The sequence below is a fragment of the Mixophyes fleayi genome, chromosome 4 (assembly GCF_038048845.1).
Source record: "Mixophyes fleayi isolate aMixFle1 chromosome 4, aMixFle1.hap1, whole genome shotgun sequence".
Classification (NCBI taxonomy): Eukaryota; Metazoa; Chordata; class Amphibia; order Anura; family Limnodynastidae; genus Mixophyes; species Mixophyes fleayi.
In genome coordinates, this window is record NC_134405.1 from 39,114,501 (window position 1) to 39,123,286 (window position 8,786).

An 8,786-nucleotide genomic window follows, 5' to 3' on the forward strand; every position below is an offset into this window, starting at 1 on the left:
GGACCCAGCAGCACCACTGACCTCAGAAGGACAGAGCACAGCACACAGCACCACTGGACTGATACTGCAGAACACAGCACAGCACAGCACAGCACAGCACAGCACAGCACAGCACTAAACAGCACAGCACAGCACAGCACTAAACAGCACAGAACTAAACAGCACAGAACTAAACAGCACAGAACTAAACAGCACAGAGGACCACCTAACACACCCTCCCTCTACCCTGATCAATGCCCGAGTGAAGATGGCGGCGACTAGCGGGGAATTTATAGGATCCGAGTATCGCGAGATCCGACAACGGGATTATGAGTCAGAGCCTCAGTTTCACTTTTGAATTTGGCGCCAATACCCGGATCTGTCTCGGATCCGACTCGGATCCGCAACGTTCGGGTGGGCTCGGATTTCAGAAATCCGAGCGCGCTCATCCCTAGCTAAAATCACATAATTTTGCTCTTTTGTTTGTTCCTACATTATTATTAACCTCAATAACACTAATTTCAAGCCATTTGCAGTCAATTTTGACCACCTACCAGGTCACAATATTATTTCCATACACTTTCGGACAAATACTGCAGCGACCTGGCTGGATGGTAAGCAACAGAGCAATGACACAAACACACGGCAGTTCCTAGCGCATCTAGGACACATTTGCACACAGCAGTGGCAGAAAAGAAAAAGGGGGGTCCGACCTCCTTCCCACCCACCGTTACGTTGGAGCTTAAAAAGAAATCCAAAACTCGCGAGACCGGACGACGTAACAATGACGTTTTGCTTCCTTTTGAATTCCGAGGGCGCGCGACAGTACCGAGCCGGCTCGGTTCCGCTAAGTTCGGGTGTGTTCGCTTCTCGGGGAACCGAGCCTGAGCATCTCTACTATAAAGGCATGGTGTGTGGATAACAAAAAGTTATAGCAAAGTAACGTGTGCTTAGAACTGATTTAAATGAGTGAGATGGATTCCAATGTACCTGTTACAACAGCCTTATCACATATGTATCTACATTTTTAAATATAAAATTAGCACTCACATTGTCCTCTAGCACGAGTGGGCCACAGAGGAAGAGGTCTGTCGGCTGAGTGGTGGGCACTTGGGCTATGTGGACACTAAATTGGATGACATCTGCCACAAAACTCTGCAGTGATGAACAACAAATCACACGAAATACAAATACACACGAGTTTGGCGTAGGAGGTGCAGAATTTACAGTCTAATAAGTGGGTTATGCCGAGACCATAGGAGCTAGTAGGACTCAGAGTGGACATGAGGTGGTAGCTGGAAGTACAAGGTAGGGGTGGTATAGGCTAATGTGAAGAGATGGGTTTTGTGAGAGTGCTCAATAGATTGTAGTTTGGGGGAAAGACTAGTCAGGTGGGGTAGGGAGTTCCTTAAGTGGGGAGCAGCACAGGAGAAGTCTTAGAGTTGGGAGTGAGAGGTGGCTACCAGTGAGGAGGAGAGGAGAAGGTCAGAAGTAGAACAAAGATTAGAGATGGGTTCTGCCTTAAAAATATTTTGTCTGTAGTTCCCTTTTAACGTGCATAAAAACAAATCTGGTCTGCTCAATGGAATCCATGGGGCTGTTTCTGTTTTTGTGTATAAATGTTTGTGTTGCACTCATCTAGGAATAAGAGTTGTTTAGTTTACAGTCATTGGTGGTTCATTCCTTATCACCAGTGAGACCTCACCTTGAGTATAGCTGAGAGTTCTTACAAAATATATTCCTATCTCTATCTTTAAGGCATAAGATGTTTCTATTTCTGTCAGACATGTTGGTGTAATAACTTGTCTGATGGAAGGATGGCAAACAAATGCATTGTCTTTGGTTTACTCTTGCTCCATGGGACCTAAGGCAAAGTTCCAGCATGGGTCCTCTACACAATAACATATATGAATATGTCTGTCTCTTGTGACCCCCATGGCTTGTTATTTTCTTGTGTGATCACCCCTATCTGTCATACCCCCCTTTATCCAATGAAAATAATGTATATCTTGTACTTTGAAATAAAGTCCTTACATCCATCCATGACCATGAAAGATAATGTGAGAGCATCACAAAGACGTCAGCCACAAACTGCTGGTGTTCAGTGTGTAGAGAAATACTACATAAAATCCACATCAGCACCAACAGCAATACCGCACACATAGGCAAACTGAGGGGGGGGGTTCCTAGTGCCTGGAAACCCCCCTCCAAGCCTGGGGCACTGTGTAATTGAGGTGGCCAGACCCTGCTCCCGCTTCACACGGCTCTGCTTGAAAAGGGAGAGCTGCGTGCACCTAACAGTAGTGCACGCAGCATTGCCCATGTATATTATGGGGATAGGAAGAGTTGGAGAGCAGCCAAGTACTGTCTAAAATTATAGCCACGCCCCCATGTATGCTGGTCATACCCACTGGCGGCGTGGTGTGGATACCCCCCTCTACAAATCCTGTGTTTGCTCCTGGCACAAGATGCAATGCACACGTTACTAGATGCAATAAATAATCCAATGATCTTCTGTGGTCATACACCAACATTGGGACATGAAGGATCATGGGCAGATACCACAGGTCTTGTCCTGGACTTTTATACATTTGCAGATGGGACTCAGGTCTTCTGTCTGGCCCTATAGCAGCCACATATCCAGCTATTTACACAGAAAAGTAAGCTAACCGTGCTCAAACCTACAAATGCCTAGAACCGTCTACAAGAGGTGTCAAAGTATCCTTCCTTATATAAACCATGGATATAATAGAAGAAACCTGCGCTCATTTACAGACACAAGGTGTGATAGCTATACTAAACGTTAACGCATATTCAAACATGAAAACATAAGAAACGCAAAAATACCAAACGGGGGGACTAATGCTTATCAGTAACAACAGACACTGTGAGTGCCTTACGGATGACATGAACTCATCGACTTGAAAGGAATCAATTTGAATATCAAATATTAAAAGTTAATCAAGTGCTCCAACAATTGTCAAAAAAATACAGTCTCTGTTAGTGTTTGAAAGAGGTAATGTTGCAACGTTCAACTGTTATCCAATAGAATAGCCAAAAAATGTAGTATTCCGAAGGTGAGGAACAAGGGAAATTTACCTTTTATAATGTATAAATGTCCGCGGGTTTCCAAAGCGCAGGACTTGGTAATTACCCATTGTTGATACAGTGCTGGGTCATGTTGTTTTAGGACAGATCAGTTAAAGAAGACAATTCATTCAAGGTTAGGAGGAAGATGGAGATAGTGCTTGATTCTGTTGTTCTGGTGAGATGAAATGATTTCCTCCAGTTGATAACAACTGATATCCCTCGGCGATAAATATAATGATGTCATTGGTGGCTCAACTCGGTTAAAACATGGGAGTATTACGGAGTATTACTTATATAGTCATGGTGATTTCCACTCCTTGGTGTAATATGATCAGCTCTTAGAAGGGGAATGTGGGGGGAGTTTAATCAATATATAATTGGGGATTTGGTTAAAAATGAATGATAGAATATAGACAAATAATGACTGTGTATATTTGGATTTGTAATTGGTCGCTGATTAATTAGGCAATAATCTGGAAAGGGGTATATATAAATACGAATTCTAATTTATTAAATACAAATTGATAATCTAAAAAAAAAAAATACAATATCAATATACAGTAAAAAAAAAGTATAAAATCCTTCTATTTAAAATTAATTAGTAAACTACAAAGAACTGAGAAAAGGTAAATTTATCAAGCTGCGAAATTCCGGTGTGTTTATAAGTGGAGATATTGCCTATAGCAACCAATCAGATTCTAGTTATCATTTATTAGTACAGTCTACAAAATGATAATTAGAATCTGATTGGTTGCTATAGGCAACATCTCCACTTTCCAAACCCGACGGAAACTTGCAGCTTGGTAAATTTACCCCACAAACTGAATAATTATTGACCATGTATAAAACACTACAATGGAGAAATAACTATCATAATACTATATTGTAGTAAAAATATATATATATTCCTCATACAAATAATATAAAATCAGAGGGTGATGACCCAGCGCATATAATAACTAAAAAAAAGGAAAAGGTAACTAAATATATTTCAATGGAATCTTCTACTCCGATCCCTAAAAGGTGGCTCCTGATAAAGTTTGTCACATATTACTAAAGTGTTATGCTGAAAACAGGTCACCTACAGAAAGTAAAAGAGCCTTGTGGTTGGTACCACATTCTAAAAGACCTAACTTGGGAAACTAGTTGCGGTCTTCTGTTCCACTGTGGAAAGCACCTGACTTCTGCGTAAGGAGGCCTATGTGGATAAAAAAGGAGTACCCAACGCGTTTCGTCTTGGTATAGACTTTTTCAAGGGTTCTTTGGTGTGGCGCTATAAAGCTACTTCCTTAATTGGTTAATCAGATGTGTGGGATTTTTAACTGGTATATACGATTCTCTACTTGACAGAGAAACATAATTTGTACTAGAAGGGAATCAAAACGATTACTTATATCTAAATAAACTTAAATAGACCTATATGGGTTACTTCACTAATAAAATGACTCATTAACAAAATACTGCAAGGCTGCAAGATTGCTGCATGTGAAGAAAGATAATTAATAAGAGCATGGGATGCGGCATGGGCAGCCACAATTGGGTATCGGTTCTGTCTCTACTGGAAAGCAGTTTGAGCACTATAAGGCTGTGTTCATGTAATACTGACCAAAGCAGACCCAACGCAGTGGTATCACTTGCAGGTGACTGAGGTCTGTGAAGTTACACACTGATGACAGTCGTCAGCACTAGCTAGCCGCTTCCAATTGGCTGATTGTGGATCTACATCTGAAGCTTTCGTCATTGTGTCTATATTATATGATTTTGTGCCCATACAGTGGCAGCACAGTGGCTCAGTGGTTAGCACTTCTGCCTCACAGCGCTGGGGCCATGAGTTCAATTCCCGACCATGGCCTTATCTGTGTGGAGTTTGTATGTTCTCCCCGTGTTTGCGTGGGTTTCCTCCGCATTCTCCGGTTTCCTCCCACACTCCAAAAACATACTAGTAGGTTAATTGGCTGCTATCAAAATTGACCCTAGTCTGTCTCTTTTAGTGTGTGTGTTAGGAAATTTAGACTGTAAGCTCCAATGGGGCAGGGACTGACGTGAATGAGTTCTTTGTACAGTGCTGCGGAATTAGTGGCGCTATATAAATAGATGATGATGATGATATTTTAGAATTGATTTTCTTGCTCATTCCATTCAAACACGAAAAGGAAGATTATACTGGCAAACCCACTTATAACGTGGGATGCTTATAAAGCCACAATCCGTGGGATATATATATATTACTTGCATTGCACTGTAATAATGTACCTTGGTATTATTACTTGCTAGGTCTGAACACCATACAATACCTATTTCTTGCCTTTGGGGCAACTCCAGGGTCTTATACTCTTCCATCTAGGGCCAAATATACTTCTGAAGAACGTAATAGATTTATTTTACGCCACGGCACCTGGATGAGGAACAGGGTGTGTTCCTAGAGAATCTTGAGGAAGTGTCGGCAGATATTAAGACCTTCACAGAATTCTAAGACCCCTGGTTTTAACAGGTTAATAATCGAGTGCTACAAGGAAAACCTAAAAGAAGTATCCCTTTATCTCCTTAGCACACATTAGGCACCTGTGAGGCTATTCCCCCCGGGTTCTATGCTGAAAGCCCTAATTGTCATTACTGTGTTGCTAACCTTTCCTGAAGAAGCCCTATTTTGGGTGAAACGCGTAGGTTTTACACAGAACATTTATTGTGATATCGATATTATTTCAACATCTTATTCCGACTCTGCGGCGCTCCAGTACTTCTTCCTCCAGCGCGCATGCGCGAAAAACCGTCCCTTTAATTCCCCACACTTCCAATGGGTTCGCCTTGCGCGAGGTACGGATTAGGAGGACAAGTTAAAGAACTGGACACCCGGAGAATGGATTCCCGGATAGGGTAAGTGCACTGCCCTCGTCCTACACCCCATATCTCCTAGCCGCAATTCCGGATACCGTCTAACGGCTTTCACTTCACTATTTGCTAGTCCGTTCACGGACTCACAGACAAGCGCCATACAGACTCTTCCGATTTCATCTTTTGAAAACGTGACTATTTGTTTCCTAGGCCTTATTTACCCTCTATGGGAACTTTTCATTCTAACCTCTGAGTTACCGTCCGTATCTGGATTCCTCTACCGCACATCTTGTTTTACAAGTACATCTATTGCACACTGTTATCCAGGTATTATTATTTCCACTCTCTGATTTATGTTCCACTTGGGCTTACAGTAATAGTCTTTTGACTCCTCATTGTTCATATCCAATTTAGGTACTCAGCCGGCTGGCTTGAACACTAGGAGCTATCCACTGCCAACATAAGACGTTTGGCTATAAGACTGTGCCAATTTCACAGCAACCCTGTTTGTTTGCATCTGTACGGCTTATCTATGATGAGTGAGTGTGCTCAGTTATTATACCTGCAATAAATACAAGTACGCCGGCTGGCCTACTTGCTGCAAGATATTTTGTCTTCTGTACCTTTGCTGCTAGATCTCTAGTATCAGCCATAGAGTCACTAGCAAATTTTATTTGTCAGTTCAGGGCAATAAAGAAAAACTCAATGAACATGAAACAAGAGCTACGTTCGGGCAGTTAGCACGCCAGACTTATAAAGACTCTGACAGGAAGAAGATGATACTCAAGGGCATCCAATGGTTGTTTGCAACAGACATTTCTAAGAAAATGTAAAGAGAATTATAACACTGTTTTTGAGAATTTCAAAAGAACCGATCACCAGGTTCTCTGCTTTTCTTTAATTACTTAGTGCCTAGGGGGACTGGTAAATAAAAGTACATTTGTGACTGGACATATCCTCTAAATAAAAGCCAATTTGTGGCACTCCCCTTTTAGTTTCATAGACGACGCTTAGTTTGCCCAAATGTGACGTCTGACAGCACGGTGGCTAAGTGGTTAGCACTTCTGCCTCACAGCACTGGAGTCATGAGTTCTATTCCCGACCATGGCCTTATCTGTGAGGAGTATGTATGTTCTCCCCGTGTTTGCGTGGGTTTCCACCGGGTGCTCTGGTTTCCTCCCACACTCCAAAAACATACTAGTAGGTTAATTGGCTGCTATCAAAATTGACCTTAGCCTCTGTGTGTATGTGTGTGTGTGTTAGGGAATTTAGACTGTAAGCTCCAATAGGGCAGGGACTGATGTGAGTGAGTTTTCTGTACAGAGCTGTGGAATTAGTGGCGTTATATAAATAACTGATGATGATGATACTTAACTGATATATTTTGTCTTTTCTAGCAAACAAATCTTAATCAATGGATGAACTTCCCTACTCTATACAGTTACACTTCACATCTACTGTCCTGATTCACTGCCTCTCCCAACTCTACCATTTATAATTCTAGCAACCTCAGAGCCTACAGTCTTCCTACTTTTGGTGGGCTCACTCTGGTTATCTGAAAATTGTTCCCATTGGTGCATAGCTCCTGCTTGTGTGTGTTTAATCCTCAAGCGTTCTCTGTTAGGGACAAACACCTCAGCGCCTAATCTATGCTCTCTCACTCACTACCCCCCCACCTGGTCCACATTTGGCCTGTGCCTTCTTCCTACACCGACCACTGTGGTCCTAAGGGTTGAGGGGCCATGCTAATTATATATTATCAGTCACCACTTTTGATTGAGTACTGGACTTCAGTTGGGCTCTGACACTGACATGACTAACATGTGACCTCTGAGAAAATTGGGTTATTAATGATGAACACAATGGACTATCTGTCAAGAATAGACGCCCTCTATTCCTTCCACGTCTTCCATGATTTAAGACTGTGGTCATTTAATTTCCCGTGAACGCAGCAAGATGGAAAGCTATGGTAGCAACTACGGATGTTAATCTAAGTACCACTTCAATGGGTGTCTTGGCTAAATCCTGTTATGGACTAGAAATTAGGCCGGCACCGTCCTCATTATCTTCCCTTGTGACAAGAGTAGGGGGCTGGCTGGGTTATATCTGGATTTATGGATGCCTGATACCTTATTTCATCAGACCAACCTCCCTTATATTAGCTCAAGTACTAAATCTCAACCTACCGCATGAATTAACTCAATATCTATTATTAAGCAACCTGAAATCCAACCCATTTTACAGTATGGGGGTTACTAATTTGGTCTTTGCCCTGTGTCCTGATCCAAGGAGATTGGAATTAAAATTTTGGTCTTTGCATGAAACAGTTATTCATGAAAATCCTATTCCAGACCTGAATGATATTATTTCATCAGTGGCTTCATTGTATCACTGTCTCTTAAACTCTGCAAAGTGTATTGTCCCTAGAAGATAGTGCCAATTACAAGATAATTCTGTCATTCTAAATCTTCTTTCTGCTTATATATGGTTTTGTAACCATTTTTATCTATTTTATATTGGATTTAGGCATCAAAAAACCTGTTGTGATTAAAAATTTGTATGCATTTTTCTAGTCATACAAGGGTGAATATGTCCGTTAACAGTTATATAAAATTATTACCTACATTATCTCACAAGGAATACAACCTTTGGAGCCCCTTAAACATGGGCAATGAGGGACTGTGGGAACTATGACATTGTTAGTGAGCACTCTCTGAATGGAGTAGTGACTTCCGTTCAGTCCCTCTCTGGTCTACTGCTGTTCTGACTCTGGGAGGTCTGGGACCACAAAGGGATATTAATCAAGGATACTATGAGCCATCTCTAAGATTTGGTTTCCTCTCTACCTTTAACCATTTCCATGATTTCATACTGTGGTCATTTCA